Here is a 22,990-nt window from a genome sequence, read left to right on the forward strand (position 1 = left end):
CCTCTACATTTCAAGGTTTGATGAATTCCATTTTCAAACTCTTCCTTAGAAAATTTGTGTTAGTATTTTTTGATGATATACTAATGTATAGCAAGTCTTGGAAGGATCATGTTCAACATGTTGACACGGTGCTCAAACTCTTGGAGGAGAAACAATTACATGCAAAAATCTCCAAATGTTTCTTTGGAGTACAAGAGGTGGAATATTTGGGTCATATTGTATCTCATGAAGGTGTGAAGGTAGACCCTAACAAAATTAAAGCCATTAAGGAATGGAAAATTCCCGCATCCATAAAGCATCTGCGAGGATTTCTCAGGTTGACAGGGTATTATCACAAGTTTGTTAAGAATTATGGGAGAATAGCAGCACCTCTAACAACATTATTGAAGAAAGATGCATTTTCATGGACTCCAGAAGCAATGAATGCCTTTGAACATCTTAAAGAGGCAATGTGCCAAGCACCGGTCTTAGCTACGTCGAACTTCAAAAAAACCTTTATTGGGGAATGTGATGCCTCATGAAATGGAATTGGTGTTGTTTTAATGCAAGAAGAAAGACCCATTGCTTTCAAAATTTGTCCAATCAAAGGAAAGTATTTACACAAAGTTATTTATGAGAAGGAAATGTTGGCAATACTACATGCACTTAAGTAATGGATACCCTACCTAATGGGAAGACACTTCAAGGTAAAACCGGATCATGAAAGTATTAAATACTTTTTAGAACAAAGATTTGTTAGCCTCACTCTCTTAATAATCAATTAATAAGTCCAAATATTAAATTAGATTAATTAAATCAAGAGGATTCCTCAAACCAAGGATTCTAATTTGGATGAGAGATTCTCTCCAACTAGCTCTCCTAAATTAGTGTGTAAGTTGAGAAATTATCTCAACCAAGTGAGTCTAAGATAGATGCACTATCTTAAGACCACTTGCTCATGTATTTAAATGTATTATTAAATTATTTGAATAAGAGAGAATTACATGAGCGTGAGAGACCACATGATGGCTCTCTGCATTTTCCGCTAGTTTGTCTTTAGTGTGTTGCTGGTTTGATATTATTGTGTGTTAATTTGCATATGTATTTAATATGGCTGAGTGAGTTTCCTTCATGTGATATCGGAGCTGGATGATTTTTAGAAATGTTGCTCGAATTGTTTCTGCTTGCGTTGTTTTTCCTCTTGAGCTTCATAAGTAGATAAGATCAACATCACAACAGAAGGCCAAAGGGAATCAACGTAGTACTGTATCAAGTGTGCAACAGCCCTGTGGACACTCGTGGAGAAAATTTGTGTGTTGGAGAACCACTTGCGTGTAGATGTAGATTCATTGGAGAACACGTTGCCACCATTAGAGGTGAAAATTTATAAACTTCGTGCTCTGTTTATGTCAGTCATTCTTAGAGGTGCTGGCATGCTTAATTTTTTGTAATACACCTTCTAAACCAGTGGTGAGTGGTCAGTTGTGAATCTTGGTTTTGTCCTAAATCTACTTAGTCATCGACATTTGGAAGTTGTGAAGACAATTGGTAATTACAGAAAAGCACCTCAGTATTAAAGATCAAAAGAGCCGCATATACCAAGAGTTTGCGCTAGGAGTGACGGAGGCGCATGTGGTGGTACATGAGGTTCATGGCCATTTGCACCATATTTGTAATCTACTACAAACTGAGGGGTTGTTGTCTCCCAATTGCCTTTTCATTTTCAATAGGGTTGCTATCAGAGGCATGACAATTAAGTTGGGATCGAATTGTGCTCCAGACATTGTAGCATGTTGTAGTTATACACCTTTTTGCATCTGGAAACAGATCATATAGGGGTCAAATTCTCCAGAACAAAGTGGATGCCAGTGATAAAGATCAGGTGGTTGAATGTGCAAGTGTTTTTGACCGAAGTTAATCTGGCCAAGCAAACCAAGTTCACATTTCTAAATTGCCGAGTGCGTGGATCCGATCATCCATTACTTGTTCGCACGTATGGTGATTTCCGTTCAGATTTCAAACTTCAACATCAATAGAGGTAAAAACCTGGAATTTTGGTATGTAATTAATTTCTTAAATTGAGGTGGTCTTCATTGGAGGTCACCCACAACTGGGTACCATAAAACCAGAAGAAGGTGATTGGCATCCGTATGCTGTTTTGAATTGTGAACCTGCAAGGCAGAATATCTTTCCATTTGTTCTGTATATATAGAAGATACTTCGCAGGAGGCCTTTCCTCATCAAGAACCAATAATGTAAATTGGAGGAGTGGTCAATTCTGCTCTTACATAATGTTGTGAGGAAGGGTGAAGATCCAACAGTGTCTTGGGAAGAACCAATGAAACAGCCAGACTGAGACTGGTTATTTGCAATCAGAAGTTCCCTGCTCTTGACAGGCGGAAGAGTAGCCGAAACGTTGCCGAGGGCGATAATGCTTGGGTCTGGACCCAATTTTTGATTTACGTTAGGTTTTATAATTTTATCAAACCCTCTTCTATTGGATTCTTGTTGTTGCTTGTAGTCATACACTTTATTTCACTTTTTAAGGTTACATCATAAAGTGTTTTTTTTAACCTAATATTAAGCAAGTGGAGAAAAATGACATGTTTTAATATTTTGAGAGTCTAATGGAGAGATAAGAAGTGGACAATTTTTTTTTTTTTGGGAGTAATAAGGGTGAAAATTGGGATTCATTTTCTAATAAGGTTGATGGTTGGGATTATTTCCTTGTAATGGAGTGATAAGGTGTAGTTGTTAAGGAGGTCATTTTCATATTTTGTTGAAGAAAGCGGGTGAGTCCGTTTTTGAAGACAATTTGACACCAAGTTCTTAGTCTATGCTTGAGACACCTCATTGAAGATATTGTCATGATGATGTATCTTGAAGATTAATAAAAACATATCTTTTTTGTGGTGTTTGTGTCCTAGATTCGCCCGAAATTGAATAAGGGGATCTTAGGTACACGGTGTGTAATGAATGCATGTGCATGACTTGTGTCGATGCTCTTTTTCTTATGCTTCAACAAAACAACTACATGCACATAAGAAAAGTTTACATATACAAGTCATCGATCAAGCTCCTGAAATCAAAGCTCCCATAATCAATTAAGTTCATAAGCACAAAGCATCACATCATCGACTTGATAAAAGTAATATTCTGCAACAACATTTCACAACAACTAATTCATGCCATCAAGTTAAGGATGCTACACACTCAAGCATTTCAAGTCCAAATGACATCAACATTATGAACACTTTTTGTATCACTTGCAATGTTTTAACTGAATTGTCCGGGTGCATTTTCGGTTGTAACCGACACCCTCATTTGATTTGTTAAAGTGCATCATTAAGTCAAGTCAGTTGTTACTTGAACATTGAATTTATCATTTGTCATTTGGGTGCATTTTTGACAGTGTTCGACACCCATCATTTTTCAGCACATTCAGTGCATCACTAAGTGCAGTAATCACCCAAGAGTTCAAGACAACAAGTGTTTAAAGCAAGTACAACAATCACAACAAGTGAGCATGTGTAAAGTTCATTACAACATTCATAAAGTTCCTTTCAAGCAAAATGATCGTCATCAAGTGATCGTCAAGTCAACAATTCAAGCAAGTGTTTAAAGCATCAACAATCAACAAATAGTACAAGCGAACTTGTCATTTCAGTGATCAACTCAAGTGCACAATTTTCAAGCACGACTTCTACACCAAGCGAGCCTGACTTCAAAGTAAGAAAGAAAACATGGCGAGACACATTCAATTGTCCCAAATTCTTCACAATTTAATGTTATCATTAGCCGACGACATGGTGCACATCAGCAAAACCACTCTTGCTGACATTCAAGTGCATATTCAACATGCACATGAAACGATTGAGTTCCTTCAACTGGAGTCGCAACTACAGAGAAATGAGTTGGAAGAGAAGCGTGTTGCTTCCAAGTCTTTGACCAATCCAGAGACAACTGATCATTCGACTTCATTCATCCAACTAGCTTCAAGTGTTGAAGTTGTTCCAGTTCAAAATTCTTCCAAACCCATCAACAAGCCATGGGAAGAAATTCAAAAGAATCAAAATCGGCGCGGCTTAGGATATGTCAAAGATAACGACAACTTACATATCCCTGATTATTCAAAGCCCAGTTCATCAGTGTCGGATTACTTGAACAAATCACCTCAGCAAGTTCTCAGCCACTTGTAGACAAATAGAAATGCACACAAACTGAAGTTGCAGACAAATCGACATGTTCTCATTGTCAAAGAACCGGTCATCTGGAAGATCAGTGTTTTGATCTCCATCCTTGTCACCATTATGGAAAGCAGAATCATTCATCAGAGAAATGTTGCAAACAAGACCAACCTACCAAATTAAAGATCGATTATTCATGGATTGATCCATGGGAATGGTCATCCACAGCCAGAAGATTGCACAAGTTTTACAATCGGATTCACTCACACATATTGCAGCCAATAGTCAAATGAAGATGGTACTCTTGTGCAGTTGAATGGGGGAGTACAACAGTGAAACACTCCTACACCTACAGGGGGGAGTTCAGAGATATTTTGGAGAAGATTTCCTCTCCTTTCAACTGACAAAGGGGGGAAATGTCAATGAAATTGAAAAGTGGTTGTCAAACTGAAAGTCTCGACAACATCAACAAGGTAGCCAGTGGGCATCTTCATCAGCCAGTGGGCGATCCTCATCAACAAATACGCCAGTGGGAATTCATCAAATTATGTCAGTGGACACCGGATGTTGTTTTCAAGCAAAGGACAGTTGGATCCTTTTGCAGCTTGGCACGTGATGGAGTTGTCAAGTGACATTCAGAGATGAATCAAACATGCAGCTGATTCATGTTCTCTTCAGATTTGAGTTTTTCCAACATCCAGCTTTGGCGGTTTTTTCAGGCAAATGATTTTTGAGGATCGACTTGAGAACTTGGAAGATGGTTCCTTGTTCATTTTGGATTTATCATTGAGGGGGGGAATGTTAGCCTCACTCAATTATAATCAATTGATAAATCCAAATATTAAATTAAATTAATTAAATCATGAGAATTCCTTAAACCAAGGATTCTAGTTTGGATGAGAGATTCTCTCCAACTAGCTCTCCTAAATTAGTGTGTAAGTTGAGAAATTGTCTCAACCAAGTGAGTCTAAGATAGACGCACTATCTTAAGACCACCTACTCATGTATTTAAATGTATTATTAAATTATTTGAATAAGAGAGAATTACATGAGCATGAGAGACCACATGATGGCTCTCTGCCTTTTCCGCCAGTTTGTATTTTGTGTGTTGCTGGTTTGATATTATTGTGTGTTAATTTGCATATGTTTTTAATATGGATGAGTGAGTTTCCTTCAAGATTATCTTCAAAAGAGCAACAAAAATGGGTCACAAAGATGTTGGGTTATGACTTTGAAATCATCTACAAAAAAGGGAAGAAAAATGTTGTGGCAAATGCACTCTCAAGAAAGGATGAGGATGTGGAAGCATTTCTTTGTGTCATTTCTGTTATCCAACCAGATTGGATAAACGAAGCAAGGGATGAATGGAAGAATGATGAAGAAGTGTGGACACACATTCAATAGATACAACAAGATCCTAGTACATCTGATACATTTAGCTAGAAAAATGATTCGTAACAGTAAATAGATCGCTTATACATATGTAATAATTCCCAACTCAAACAAAAGATTCTTATGGAATTGCACACCTCTCGCTTAGGAGGGCACTTGGGATTTTTAAAAACTTACCATAGGGTTAAGAAGAAATTTTTTTGGGATGGACTTAAATCGGATATTCAAAAATTTGTGGCGGAATGTTAGGTTTGCCAACAAAATAAAGTTGAAACAATTAAGACCGCAGGTCTATTACAACCTTTCTCCATTCCAAGCCAATGTTGGGAGGAGGTTTCAATGGATTTTATCACAAGTTTACCCAAGTCCGAAGGAAAGAGTGTCATCATGGTGGTAGTTGATAGACTTACCAAGTATGCACACTTTTGTGCATTATCGCATCCATTTAAATCGAGTACAGTTTCTACTGCATTTATGGAAACAATTCAAAAGCTACATGGAAACCCAAAGATTATTGTAAGCGACAGAGATCCCATTTTCACTGGAAAATTTTGGACAGAATTATTTTCTTGTCTTGGTACTTAATTAGCTCATAGCTCATCTTATCATCCTCGATCTGATGGGAAAACTGAGATAGTAAACAAATTTTTGGAAGGATATCTTTGTTTCTTTGTATCTGATAAACATACACAATGGGTCAAATGGTTGTCTCTAGTTGAATGGTGGTATAACACTTCCTTCCATACTACAACAAAAATGACCCCATTTATGGCACTTTATGGATATCATCCACCGTCCATCACATCATATTTAAGAGAAAATTCTAAGGTTCAAGCAGTGGAAGATCACATCAAGCATCAACAACAAGTTCTCCAACTCTTAAAGGATAACCTCACTTTAGCGCAGAATAGAATGAAACAACAGGCAAATCAACATCGCAGCGAAAGAAGTTTTGATGTAGGTGGCTGGGTATTCCTACAGCTACAACCATATAAACAAATGTCCCTCAAGAAAGCTAAGAAGGATAATAAATTATCAGCAAATTATTATGGTCCGTACAAGGTGTTGCAAAGGATTGGTACTATGGCATACAAATTGGAGCTTCCTGCAGCTTCCCAAGTGCACCTAGTTTTCCATGTTTCATGCTTAAATAAGGTTATAGATGACAAGCTCCCAGTTCAAACAATATTGCCAGAACTTGACGAGGAAGGAAAAATAATATTGGAACCTGAAGCAGTCACAGAAACAAGAACTTGACAGCTACGAAATTGATCAATTTCAGATATCTCATTAAGTGGAAGAACTTACTCACTGAAGATTCCACATGGGAGGGTGAGAATTTTATACATAAGCATCCCGAACTAGTGATTCCCCCATTACTATTGTCATTGTAGCCCTTATTGTTATTGTTTGCCCTTATTGTCACCATATTGTTATTATTGTGCCCCATAGAAGCCCACTATAGTTATTGTTGTGCCCTTATATTATTATTGTTATGTCAGCTTTGATTATATTGTGACCCCTTAGCCTCCTATATATAGAAAGGAGGTTTTGTCATTTGTATCATCCAAGAATTGTTCATTTGTGTAATGTAAAGGAGGTTTCCCCCTAGAAGAGGTTGGTTTTGAAGTCGCTGATCTATCTTTTCTTCTATTTTGTGAGTTGGTTACATAACAACATAGCTTATATTATGAATTATCATGCATGAAATAGAATTGAAGATAATGTCATGGGAATGCCTAGAGATGATTATGCATTTTGAGACATCAAGGAATGATGACCCATTTTTAAATAAAAACCTCATAACTTCAACTTTTCAAGAGTAATGGGCAATGCCATTCATTTAGAGAGCTAAGATCCATTTACTTAGTTTGACAAAACAAATTATCAAATAATAAATTTATTCCATGGACATCAACAAAGATGGAGCACAAAAGGTTCACATTAATTATTTTTGAGTACTTATTTTCTAGAATGTTGAAATGTACTAATTAACTTTATATTTTATATGTATAAGGAATTAATCATTTTGTTGTTTTCAAATAATTGTTGGCTATAATATCCAATTAAGAAGCAAAATACAGAAAGAATTTAGAAAAGAAATCCCTAAAGGGGAAATAATATTGTAAAAACATTATTTTGTGTGTTTGTATTGTACATGGTCACTACATATAATGCTAGGTGGCTATAAAAATTATGACAGAATTAGATTTTTATTTCAAACCATTTCCTTAACTTCTTCCATAATATCTCCATGAATTTTCCATAAATTTCTTAAGTAATTTTCATCCCTAACATCATATGTTTCCTCTAATCTATCATTCTTTTGTAGATTTACATGGATGGCCTACTTCATTAATTTTCATCACATAATTTAGACATTAATAATTATGATTCACAGGTAACAGTTGTTCCTTCATACTCCCCCTTAACGATACTTGTGATCTTAATATCTTCAGATCTCCTTTGAACTAGTCTCATCTTCATCTTCTATCTTATACACTCTTATTCTTTGGTTTCTTTCTTTCACCTCTATCTATTTTCAGCTTTCATCTTGTACCTGCAGAACATAAATAATGTGTGTGTTTGTTGAAGTCCATATAAAAAATTCGATATCCACCGAATACATGAGTCACTAGTAGCTACATCTATTGGTTCTCTAGGAATCTTTTCCTCATACATGGTTCAACAACATATCTTTATACCTACACCTTTAACTCCCCATACATCATCATTATTCATTAACCAAGGTTCTCTTCAACTTACCCTTAACCATACAAATCTTATGTGGTTTCAATTTATGACACACGTATATCACATTAGATGGTTCTCGATGACCATGAACCATACACATTAGTGGTTTTATATTACCACAAACATTCCTTTGTCATGACAAGTGGTTTCAACTTACCATAAACCTTGCACTATAATGTGGGTTATATAGCACCACAAACTTTTCAACGGGGTTATAATTGCCTCATTGGGCTCATATTCACATGATTTGAATCAGATGCATAAAATTCAAATTTACATTTAGGACAGTGTAGTCCTTATACAATCATTCAACTGAGATCATTTTCTTTCCATCCTTTGAAAACATTATCATATCATTAAACATTTAGGGATGACATTTTTATGGATTCGTTATTTATGCATCTCAATTTTTAAACACACAACGCTTTTATTCTTACGTTGCTTCTTCTTTCTTGCATTTTTGTTATCTTTCTTTCTTATTTTTCTTTTGATGCATTCTTCATCTTCCTTTTTTTCCACTTTCCTTTAGCTACTTCATTCTCTTCTTCACTTTTTCTCTAAGCATATTGATTTTCAAAAATGCAAAATTTTTGAGCATACAAGTACTCTTAAAAAACTATCTTTGAATTATCTCAAACTTTTTGATATTAGTGATAGGTAATGCCATTTCCCTTGCATGAAGTGTAAAGTATAAAAGGAAGATAAATTAACATGTTAATATAAAACTAGTACAACCACATTAAAAATGTTAATGTGGTTGATATGGTGGAAGGATTCATAAATATAACAAAAAAAATTGTTGCAACACGGAGATTGTGTTACCAATGCACATATTTACTTGATTAACCATGTATAAAAAAATTATGGGTCAACTTTAACTTGAGAAAAAAAAAGAATTACACATCTTATTGTAAAATGGACCATTTCCCTAAATAAAATTTCCTTATATATTAATTTTCCAATCTAATTAGAATATGAGCTTATTAGAATTGGATTAATCTCAAATCCCTAGGAAATTGGTGGGCTAGGAATCACATATTTAACTTGAGAAAAAAAAATTACACATATTATTGTAAAATGACCATTTTTCTAAATAAAATTTTCTTATATATTAATTTCTCCATCTAAATAGAATATGAACATATTAGAATTGGAATAATCTCAAATCCCTAGGAAATGGGTGGGCACGGAGCCACCTGGCACAAATATGATTTTTTAAATTTATTAAAAGTTAATGCAACCTAGAAAACTCTGTAACAAACCCGTTGATAAACATTAAGACTCAATGAATCAATAAAGGTTGTCAATTCAAAAAAAAAAAAACAAATACTCATCGAGTGTAAGCTGAAATAAGAAGCCTTGGTAAGATAGAAAAGACATGTTTTTTTATCCTTTTTTATGTTCCAAATGTTTTAACATTTAGATACAAATCATACATGTTTTTTTTTTCCTTTTTATGTTCCAAATGTTTTAACATTAAGATACAAATCATATTTATAATTACAATGATACAAGTGCTTAGGTTTAGAATTCATCATGTTATGATTTGTAGGAAAGATGGTGAGGGTGATGCAATTGAAGTTAATCTTCTGGAAGAAAATGATATCAACATTATTATGAATGAAAGAATAAATAAGTTGATCCATGACACCTTTATTTCCATGGAAGAGATCTACCATATACAAAGACTCAAAGGCAATTCTTCTTTTTGTTATTTTGTTGTTGATCAACTTAACATTGAACGATATTTCAAACACATGCATAGGACAAATCCTAGGTATACAAGATAATTATTTATATAAGTTTGCATCTCTTTTTATGATTGGAATATTTGGGATATAATATCTATTATTCATTACATTGATTTTTATTTTAAATTGTTAGGTGATATTCTTGTACCACTATCAAATAATTTACCTCACACTCACCAAGAATTGTGTACCCTTATGAGATATATAAGAATGGATTACTAAACAATAAATGTATGTCTTAATGATAATATTACATATTATAGATAGCATACAACAAAGTTGGAACCCCTTGAATGTGAAATTGATAAATATTGAACTAATCAAGTAAAAAGAAGGTGCTCTTCCAAGATTTTTCATCATAATGATCCACAATTCTACCATTTTTCTAAGTGAAAAAACATAGCTTAGATTATGAATTATCATGCATGAAATAGAATTAAAGATAACGTCATGGGAATGTGTAGAGATGATTATGCATTTTGATACATCAAGGAACGATGACCCATTTTTTAATAAAAACCTCATAACTTCAAATTTTCAAGAGTAATGCGCAGTGTCATTTATTTAGAGAGCTAAGATCCTTTTAATTAGTTTGACAAAAAAATTATTAAACAATAACTTTATTCCATGGACATCAATAAAGATTGAGCACAAAAGGTTGACATTAATTATTTTTGGGTACTTATTTTCTAGAATGTTGAAATATACTAATTACTTTTATAAATTACTTTTATGTTTTATATGTATAAGGAATTAATCATTTTGTTGTTTTCAAATAATTGTTGGTTATAATAGCCAATTAAGAAGCAACAGACAGAGAGCATTTAGATAAGAAATCCCTAAAGGGGAAATTATATTGTAAAAACATTATTTTGTGTGTTTGAATTGTACATGGTCACTACATATAATGCTAGGTGGCTATAAAAATTATGACAGAATTAGATTTTTATTTCAAACCATTTCCTTAACTTCTTCCATAATATCTCCATGAATTTTTCCATAAATTTCTTAAGTAATTTTCATCCCTAACATCATATGTTTCCTCTAATCTATCATTCTTTTGTAGATTTACATGGTTGGCCTACTTCATTAATTTTCATCACATAATTTGGACATTAATTATGATTCACAAGTAAGAGTTGTTCCTTCATACCCCCCTTTAACGAATACTTGTGATTTTAATATCTTTAGATCTCCTTTGAACTAGTCTCGTCTTCATCTTCTATCTTATACACTCTTATTCTTTGGTTTCTTTCTTTCAACTCTGTCTATCTTCAACTTTCATCTTATACTTGCAGAACATAAATAATGTGTGTGTTTGTTGAAGTCCATATAAAAAAGTTGATATTCACCGAAATACATGAGTCACTAGTAGCTACGTCTATTGGTTCTCTAGGAATTTTTTTCCTCATACATGGTTCAACAACATATCTTTATATCTACACCTTTAACTCCCCATACATCATCATTATTCATTAACCAAGGTTCTCTTCAACTTACCCTTAACCATACAAATCTTATGCGCTTTCAATTTATGGCAAACATATATCACATTAGATGGTTCCAAATGACCATGAACCATACACATTAATGGTTTTATATTACCACAAACATTCCTTTGTCATGACAAGTGGTTCCAACTTACCACAAACCTTTCACTACAATGTGGGTTTTATAGCACCACAAACTTTTCAATGGGGTTATAATTTCCTCATCAGGCTCATATTCACATCATTTGAATCGGATACATAAAATTCAAATCTACATTTAGGACAGTCTAGTCCTTATACAATCATTAAACTGAGATCATTTTATTTCCATCCTTTGAAAACATTATCATATCATTAAACATTTTAGGGATAACATTTTTATGGATTCATTATTTATGCATCTATATTTTTAAACAGACAACACTTTTATTCTTACATTTCTTCTTCTTTCTTGCATTTTTGTTATCTTTCTTTCTTATTTTGCTTTTGATGCATTCTTCATCTTCCTTTTTTTTGCACTTCTCTTTAGCTACTTCATTCTCTTCTTCACTTTTTCATGTTGTTAGGGTTGTTCAAGTAAACTTGATTGGTCAAGTTACCAGTGGTTTTGCGCTCTAGGACCTATGAGCACCCATAGTTTTTCCCATGCTATTTATCTATGATGTAGCCTATTTAATAGTTTAGAAAAACTCTGTGGCTAAGTCATCTTGCTAGCTAGTGAGATCAAGCAACGATGTCTTTAGACACCACCATATCTCTTTGTGTTATGTGATCCTATCATGTGGTATCAAAGTTGTGATAATGGAAAATGATGCCCATGAAATATTGGGTAATAAATGAGGTTGAAAGCGTAGATCAAGGTATGGATTGAGCAAGATAAAAAGGTAGAGACAGTGGCCATATGAATGAAAATAATGGAGATGGAGTAAACGGTGTTAATGTTTAGTAAATGACTTAGTGTGCGATGTGTGAACACCTTAAGAGTTTTGGTCCAAGTTATGAAATCCTATCATAAGTAGGTGCATTTCCTTAGGAAGTTGTAAGACCTAATGTTTAGGTAGACATGTTGTGTGAGAGCAAGAATTATTGTAAGGCCTTAAGACTTTGCTCAGGCATACATGCAGTGCAATGGTGCCTGGAGCCATTAAGTTGAGGAATGAACCACCTCGAAAGGTATCAGGGTGGCAAGTTATCACATCTCTCGGTCGTAACCATATATATATATATAATTTTTTTATTTTTATTTTTTGTTCTAACAACAACAGTATTCCCTTCTCATAATTTCTGGCATGATTACAATGATTTTCCCCATGATCGTGAACCTCTTGAACTAGTTTATATATACAAGTTCACTTATATATTTGTGACTACCCTTATGTTCCAAATGCTTATGGTTTCATAATCCCTTGAGAAATTTTCTTATTTTCACCTTACATTTAAGAAAAGGGGTATTATCCCTTCGTGTTACAACCCATATGGAAAAATGAATATATATATTTTTCCCATGTCAACCCTATACGCTATAGGGTAGTAGTGGCTTTCTATTTAATATATGTAGAGATTGTGTGAATCACTTAGTACTTTTTCAACATTGATAAGAGTTAATTCCCTCATGCTAGAAAACATTACTCACTTTGAATGATGGGAAGGAGGTTATTTGCTTCTTAACTCATCATAATACCTTGGTCTATAATTCCACTTCTCTTTTCTCCACGCCCAAGTGTTATCCAGGTTACTTCATACATATTGCATAAATATTTCAGTTCCTTTTGTTTCTCCGCTGACCACTCTAGGATCAATCCCGATCTCATGGGTCATAGCACTATGGTTATGGTATCCTATGCTCCTTCCAGGATATATAGTCGACGTGGCCACTTTTTCTACGCAATATATTTGTTGGTGTATGTATCAGTCCTAGCATATTAATAGTTATGTGTGCAATTCATTTTCGTTGGCGCCTTCTAATTAATTTCATGTGATACGAGGTAGGCATACACTGTACATTAAAACTTTGGAAATAATGGAGTCGTTGGTTGTTTGTGACGATGCCCTGCCATGTGAACATCTCATGAGATGTCAGTCCCACTCATACGAATGATGGAAAACTATTTCCTAGATCTGGCACCCCCCCTTGGGAATTCACCAAACCCTATTATGCCATTCTCTACTTGTCAATTTTCCCAATTTGTTTATTCCTTCTTCCTGGTTTTACCACAAGGCATTGAGCATGCTGGTAAGTGTGAGTTGCAGAGGTGTTGAGCATGTCGACTGGTGCGAAATCACTGAATCCTTTTTCGGTGTCGACATACCACCTAGCTCAATCTATGGAGGTAATATATGTTGGTGCCCCTTATTGCATTTAGGGTTCTAGTTTATCCTCCTGAGTTAAGTTATTTCCCTGTATAATTCTAGGACAAAGCCTATGTCTCATAAGGCACTTATACTCCTGTACATTATCTTGGAGGTTGAATGTGTGAACATCCGTGAGCTCCTAGTTCCCTATTCACGTTTCTGCTTCGACCTTCACCGTTCAAATGCTTGGACACGAGCCTCATTGGAGCGGTTTTGGCAACGTTGCAGAGGTAATCATGGGTTTGGTTTATTTTTATCTTCTTTTCTCTATGTTCATATTACTAATCTTCCTTTACACTTTACCTCCTCGTTTCTCATTTTTGACCTATACAGGGGTTCGAAGGTGCTTTACCCAAAGTCTGCCTCTCTTACGCTTCGCAAAGGCCCTCAACTGCATGTGGTCGTCTCATCATTAAACCATTTAGCTTCTTTTCGAGGTGATATCAATGCGTATTCAATCACCAATGTTTCTTTTATTATCTGTCCCCCTTGTCTAATTTGTATCCAATAATAGTGGGGTTGTTAAGGTTGGTGTTGTGATGTGCCTAGGTTAATAGCGAGGGAGCTCTTGCCGATAGGCTCGTGTAGCATGTAACTCTTTAACTTAAGATAAGGTTTGGTTTGTGATTAATGTTATTAGATCGCTTTTTCTAGATCACCCATCTCACTGACGCCTCAAGAATATATATATATATATATTTTTCTAGCATCCCTTATATAGGTGTTGAGGACGCATTCCTGCCTCACATGCCCCTACATTTCCGCCTTACACTGAAGTTTCTCACTAAAGATTTTCACCTTTCTTTCAGGTTGGTTTGATGTATTTGTCTTCATGAAGGATCTATGTGAGATTTCCCAAATGGAATGGCTCTATGGATTTCACTTGCTATGATATGACCATAAAGTCATACTCGATATTCATTTATTCAGCGAATACATTGAGCTCCTTTATAAAGGGTGAATTGTAAAGTTTTTTTTTTCCTTTAAACTTTAAACCCTAAGGGGGTCTAGTAACACATCATTGATTGTAGTAACAATAGCCATATTTAATTTAATTCCTATTTTTATTTAATTTGTTCTTTATGCGTGTTGCATTAAAGTTGAAACCTTTCTTGGGTCACCAACTAGGAAGTGTTCGTCAATATTTTAATACCTTTATATGTTCTCTCTGGTTTCTATCTCCAACTTCTTGTTATAACACTTGCTTATTTCTTGATACTGTAATCTTGGTTACTAAAATTGCAGTGCGTGTTTAATTATTGGATTTGATCCTTAAACTTGTAACGAAATCTTTGTGTATAGCTTGTTGATATGTGTAGCTTGGGAGGTACTCCAAGCCCTAATGTTTAGGGTTTGGAGAGAAAAGCACCACAAGGGAAACTTATGGGCTTGGAACCCAAGTGTGGGGTTTTGGTACCCAACGAGATTTGGGAAAAAAACTATGATGTATATACGACATGTGATGGATGAGGATGATATTACTTGGAAAGCCAATTCCAACGCAATGCAAATCGTCTGAATTTGAGTTGTCGTTAGAGATATATTGATTTTTGAAGTTGACAAATTAATTATTGGTTGTCAAGTAGGTCGACTTAATGTAAACAAGTCCAATAGATGTGTCTCTTCTCAAATCGTGGGAGCCCCTCTTTATGCTTATGAAAGGAGGACGAAGGCTCATTGTTTAGGCATCCATTTGTGAGCAATACACTCAAGGAATATCTTTGAAATTTCGTGGGGAAGAAGCCACAGCAAGGGAGCACAAGATAACATGGAGGAGCCTGGAAAATAGCATGGGAATCTTCTATGGTTTAGCCACAATGTTGTAGGTGGTAGCGTGGAATTTGGAGGGTTATTTTGGGCTTTTGTTAAGGGTTTTTCTTGGTGCAATTGCAAGGCAGGAGAGTTGTAGTTAAGAGAAGGGTGTTGCTGATGTTTTGAAGATAGAATTGTGGATTGTGTGGAGGGGACAACTACTGCAGTCCACTACTAGACTAGGCCACAAGACATAGCCAACAAGTGGAGCCTATAGGAGCTACGTTCAGGGTGGACAACAACCCTATAAGGCACGAGGAGTCCCCATAAGGTGGACCGCAATAAAAAAGGAGGCTAGTTGTTGAGTTGTGTGGAGGTTGAGGGCAATGTGGTGTGCCCTAATCAGGGCTGTAGGAGTGTAGCATTGTAACAAGGTGTAACAACAACACTTGGAGGTTTATTGACTCAAGGTATTTGACCCGGTTTGGATCAGTTTTGTTGGTGCAAACTATTGGAGCCAATTCGAAGACATTTCAGGGAGGGAAAGTGTCTTCCTAGGTGTAGATTCGAGAGTGACATGATTGGGTGTCATAGGTCTGTTGGAGGGGCAGCGTGTTGGCTACCCAATGTAGTCCTAAAGAAATAGACAAGAAGGACATTGTTGGTGTGATATTGGGTGAAGTATTTCAGCCTTATGTGCAACACTTTGATGGACGAAAGTGACTGCTAGATTGGTAGATTGAAGCTTGGGAATTAGGCATACCCAGAGAGCAGTTGATGAGCTAGTGTTCATTGTAGCAGACGTGAATTACAGAAGTGATAGGAGGCAACCCTCTTGGAGTCCAATGTGTAGATGCCTTAATGGACTAAGACACTATTAGTGAGTAGAATGGGAACGAAGGACCAGCAGGACCCGATACGACATAGAAGTTGCAGTGTTTTTTGTCAATGTATCTTGTATACCATAGACTGTTGTATTATTCTGAATTGGTTTAATATAACAAAGATTGGGATTGTACATATTGTACAATTTTGTTTAAAACTGTGTATATTGTGCATATGTGATTTAATGCTTTATATTTCTGTTGTGCAAAGTATTTTATGGTTGAGATTCTTGGTTTGGTAGCATCAGTGATTTTAAGACTCTAACCTAGACCCAAGGTCATGGAAATTCAACATAGATGGGGTATTTAAATCATTATATATTTGAGACCTTGGTTATTACAATGCCAAACATGTATGATGATCTAATAGGTTCTTATCATGAAGGAATTATCAAATCCTAATGAGATTTTATCTCGCAAGAGTCTCATTCCCAAGTACACGCATCCCATCTATTTATTTATTAATAATTATTCATTTACATAATTATTCCAATAATTTTCCTGGATTTTCAGCCATTTCATCCAAGGTAACTTATTCTAACCATGACAGTATTACAACAATGAAGGGATATTATATTCTCCTCTCGTTTTATTAACACTATCATATGTGTTCATTATCTAGTTTCTTTCCCCTAAGCCTGACTAGGTAACTTTTCTTCCTTACCTCATCTTGTTCTCACATACTTTTATTAGTGTAAAGGTATTCATTCCGCTTTTATCTTGAGCAAAGACTCGATTACAAAGCTAGATCTATTTCTAGTCTAAGCTGCACAAGGTTCTGGCGGAAGTTCTACCATAACTTTTCCTATAGCAGTTTCCAATTGATTAGATGAAAGTTGTTATGTACTTATTTCCTAAGTACAATATATGAAAAAAATAACAATTTGTTTTTTTAACTGGAAGTTACTAATCGATGTGTTATAGTTCCAATTGTGTTGGTTAAGTGCACCTCTAATATGGTACAAAACCCTTCATATTGTCTGATAATTTCATCTTTCCTTAAGACCGAGGGGTAGATGCTTCCTGTCTTTCACGCTTATCAACCTCATTCTTTTATCCTATTTGGTATGACATCTCGCTCGAAAGCACACATACCCTTGCATTTTTTTTCTTTTTTTTCTTAACACATTTGTATACTGAATATATGATTTGTAACTTCCACCTGCATTTCAACATTCTATGCACATGTATCTACCAATTTCAGTACCATTAACATATCATTATAACAAGCTGTGTGGCTATGCCTGCCAAATATGACCATTGTTTATCTATAAACTTCAATATACAGAATTGTAAATGGATTTCTCACATTGCTCCTATAGATACAATATAATCAAGGGATTGTTCATGAATATATATATATATATATAGATATATATATATATATATATATATATATATATATATATATATATATATATATATATATATATATATATATATATATATATATATATATATATATATATATATATAGAGAGAGAGAGAGAGAGAGAGAGAGAGAGAGAGAGAGAGAGAGAGAGATTACAAGTGTGGATGCCATCTATTATTTTATCCATTCTTCTAGTTGCTAGGTTATAATTAACAAAATCTTCATGTGCACTTAACCATGTCTTTCCTTGCCTAGTTTCTTAATATATTACTGATTTCGTCCCACGGTGGACTTAATTAGGCCCATTTTTTTTTATAGTCTTGCAATTTGTTATCTTGTGTACTTTCCCATTGGATATATTATGTATTCCTATTATCGTGGGTATTCAAACATTGGAATTTATAATGTTACTTCATAAGGAATTGTTCTTTAACTTCCCCAATTGAGGCAATCACCATGTTTCAACAATCTGCTTCCTTTGTTAACACATTCCATTTTATCATAACCTATATTATTTGTTCAAACAATTATATTCAAACATCCTTGGAAATTTAATTCTTAACCTTAAAGGTGTAATATTTATAATGCTTATGATTTTAGCAATTGTTTTCCTCACTAGCCATAATTTTGTTGTATTCATACGAATATTACTAGCCAAGCCCAAGAAGATTTATTTTCTATTTACGTTTATATACATTATCTCAACTTTGTATTTCATCCTTACATTGTCAACTCATTTCTCTCTTACACAATTTTATTTTTATTTTTTTTTATTTATTTTTTCCAGCAGATTACTGGATACTCTTCACTTTCTAAATTAAATTATTTATTTATTTCGATGGGAGAACCTATAGTTAATTTCCTATGTTACCCATAATCCTGCAAAATTGACTATATACGATTATTATTTGCCATTGTCATTTGTTACCTTGCCTTATGTTCTCAATATTGAATACCATAGTTCTTATCTTTCCCTTCTCTTAATTAAGGATGGTTCATATATCTGGTAGAATTAATATGCATCCACATCATATTCCAACCTTCATTTCTTCTGCAGAAATGTATCCATTACACTTTTCTCTTGAAATTACCATTTCTTTGCAACACGTGTTGCTGGTTTGAGTGACTCTCTTCACTCTTCAACATTATGTGCCTTATATTACCTGTCCCAAACTGATCATCTCAGCACTACTCAAGACTGTAGGTGTTAATACATTTAGTGTGGCATATACACTTTTGGTCAATTTAAATCAAAATCCAGTAATTTATAGTTACATAGATATATTTCGAATAGTGACACACAAATCCCTTAACCTTAGTACCCGGTAATAATGTTTTGATCCTCGCCAGATCACCCTTTTCACATGAGAAGTAGATCATATCATCATATTATACACATCATTAGTCGGTTCAGAAAGATTAATGGTTATCACAATTGAATTTTATATCAAAAAACCAAGAAGTTGTTGTCACACCTCCCCACCTACTTCTATCATTTAACACATGTGTGAATCGGCTTTCTCTCAAGTCTAGCATGTATCTCCATTTTTATTGTAATTATATTCATATAATTTTGAATTTATCCTTATGAACCTTCTAAAGGTTTCCATCTATCGATTTTCATCTAACTTTTTTTAGCTAACCCAACTTATTGCCTAAAATATCTCTAGAACCTTAGTTACCTTTTTCTTCTAGTAATGACTATGTAGTGAAAAGTAAATAATTTTCACAGATCTGGATTAATATTATGTACTTGTCGTACTGATTGTAACCATGTGGGCATAAGGACAGTGTAGGTGATACTTCACAGATGAGAAGAGAGGTTTGGAAATCAACATTATCCCGGTTGATGTACCCATTTTTGCACAATATATATATTTATATATTTGCTGATAATTTGCATTTTCCATTTCCATCTTTTAATAAAACTTTGAAGAATTACACATAGGAGAGTTAATAATCTTGTAGGTTAGCGTATCCACCTTTATAGTTGGCTCAGTCGAGTTGTAGAAACTTATTTTTTCCTTTCATGGGTTTTCCTTTTAGGACAAATGTTAGGTTTACATCAAGATCAACATTTAGATTCATGAAGAGTTATATAAGAAACATTGCATGACTGACATAGGGGATTCTTCGCCTTCCAAAATAAAGGGGTGATGGCACACCCAGTTAGAAAAGAGGATTATATCTTTTTGCACCATAGTAATTTTGTTTCAAATTTGAATTATCTGTTTCACTACATTCAAAATGACGTGCGTGCTCCTCAATAAGTTATTTCATAACAAAACACCCCCCCCCCCCCACAACATTTATAATCCCTTGGTAAATATGACTCCCTTTCCCCGTCATCTACAATCGACCTTGAACATTTTTATCTTAGGTATTTCAGTTGTAACCACTATTTTTTAGGTCTGATCTATCTATTAATCATTTTTATCTTGCAGTTGGGGATTGGTCATAGGCTTCAATATTGAACCTAGCCTTGTTATAATCACTTTACCATTGCATGAATGGTTCCTTCCATTAAATTATTATAGTAACTTCAACTTTTTTTTTTTACAAGACTAAAGTGTCATGTCTAGCATGTTGTTGTGTTGATTATCAATAGAACTCTCCTTATTCTTATTTATCCTCGAATTTAGCAGTTTGGTTATGTAACCACTGGTATAAGCTAACTTTATTTAGTGCAATCGTTGTAATACATCTTACTCTTTCCAGGTGTGTTCCATGTGCCTAAATTATTAATCTTATTTTCATTCACAACTACCTGAAGTATGTTCTCCTATGGTACCCAATCTTTATTGTTGGTGACTTGATAAACTCTACATGTCTCATTTTTTTTTTTTCTCACATGTACTCACACTCCTTTCTACCCATTAGGTCTAAGAGTTGAACCTAGGCTCTGATACCAACTGTCACATCTCCAGGTCGTAACCAAATATATATATATATATATATATATATATATATATATATATATATATATATATTTAGCAGTAACACTATTCCTTTCTCATAATTTCTGGCATGATTACAATGATTTGCCCCATGATCGTGAACCTCCCAAACTAGTTTAGATATACAAGTTCACTTATATATTTGTAACTACCCTTATGTTCCAAGTGCCTATGGTTTCATAATCCCTTAAGAAATTTTCTTATTTTCACCATACATTTAGGAAAAAGGGTATTATCCCTTCACATTACAACCCATATGGAAAAATGAATATATATATTTTTCCCATATCAACCCTATACGCTATAGGGTAGTAGTGGATTTCTATTTAATATACTTAGAGACTATGCGAATCAATTACTCAGTACTTTTTTAACATTGATAAGAGTTAATTCCCTCGTGTTGGAAAACATTACCCGCTTTGAATGGCGGGAAGGGGATTATTTTATTCTTAACTCATAATAATACCTTGGTATATAATTCCACCTCTATTTTCTCCACGCCCAAGTGTTATCCAGGTTACTTCATACATATTGCATAAATATTTTGGTTCCTTTTGTTTCTTTGCTGACCACTCTAGGGTCAATACTGATATCCAGTATGGCTAACAACAGTATGGTTATGGTATCCTATGCTCCTTCCTGGATATATAGTCGACGTGGCCAGTTTTTCTACGCAAGATATTTGTTGGTGTATGTGTCAGTGCTAGCATATTAATAGTTTTGTGCATAATTCATTTTCATTGGCACCTTCTAATTAATTTCATACGATATGAGGCAGGCATACACTATACATTAAAACTTTGGAAATAATAGAGCCATTGGTTGTTTTCCACGATGCCTCACCATGTGAACATTTCATGAGATGTCAGTCCCACTCATACGAATGATGAAGAACTATTTCCTATATCTGGCACCCCCCTTGGGAATTCACCAAACCCTATTATGCCATTCCCTGCTTGGAAATTTTCCCTTTTTGTTTGTTCCTTCTTCCTGGTTTTACCACAAGGAATTGAGCACGCCGACAAGTGTCATCCGCAGAGGTGTTGAGCATGTTGGCTGGTGCGAAATCACTAAATCCTTTTTCGGTGATGATGTACCATCTGGCTCGATCTATGGAGGTAATCTCTACTGGCGCCTCTTATTGCATTTAGGGTTCTAGTTTATCCTCTCGAGTTAAGTTATTTCCCTGTATAATTATGGGACAAAGCCTATGTCTCATAAGGTACTTATAATCCTATATCATTATCTTGGAGGTTGACTATGCAAACCTTCGTGAGCTCCTAGTTCCCTATTCACATTTCTCCTTTGACCTTCACCATTCAAATGCTTGGACGTGGGCCTTCGTGGAGCAGTTCTGGTAGCATTGCAGAGGTAATAATGGGTTTGGTTTCTTTTTATCTTGTTTTCTCTGTGTTCATATCACTCATCTTCCTTTACGCTTTACCTCCATGTTTCTAGTGTTTGACAGATACAGGGGTTTGAAGGCACTTTACCCAAATACTGCCTCTCTTACGCTTTGCAAAGGCTCTCAAATTCTTGTGGTCGTCTCAGAATTCAACTATTCAGCTTTTGTTCGAGGTGAATTCAATGTGTATTCTTTTTTTTTGGTCAAATAAGAGTGGAGCCTTCTATTAACCGAAAGAAAGATTACATATGTTACATGGCTTTACAAATGTAAGGACCATCAAGGGTTAACCCTATGAAGAGTACCCAACTACACAAACCGAAATAAACCCTCAACCCTCAACCTGAGGCTTACAATTTAAGTCACCATCCATGAGCCAAATCGATGGCCATTCGATGAGACCCGTAGTGATCCAACAGAATTCGCTTCAAAGGTGAGCTCAGTCTTTACCAACTTTACGGATCCAAAAAGGTGAATAAACAGTCGAAGTGTAAAACTTTGGGTCCATTTTTGGACCTAGCCTCCTCCTATGTTGAAACTCGATGTCCTTTCAATCTAGTTCCTGTGAGATTTGATGGTCACGAACAATATCATCTCGGAAACATGCACCCATTTTACCTGGTTCATGGACCTGATAAGGATTGTGAGCCATTGGTTTATAAATGTTCGGGTCCGGTTTGAAACTTAAGCTTCGATCACTTTTAGAACCCAAAAA

The sequence above is a fragment of the Pinus tabuliformis genome, chromosome 2_2 (assembly GCF_031772625.1).
Source record: "Pinus tabuliformis cultivar Carrire ecotype Pingquan chromosome 2_2, CPIR1, whole genome shotgun sequence".
Lineage (NCBI taxonomy): Eukaryota > Viridiplantae > Streptophyta > Pinopsida > Pinales > Pinaceae > Pinus > Pinus tabuliformis.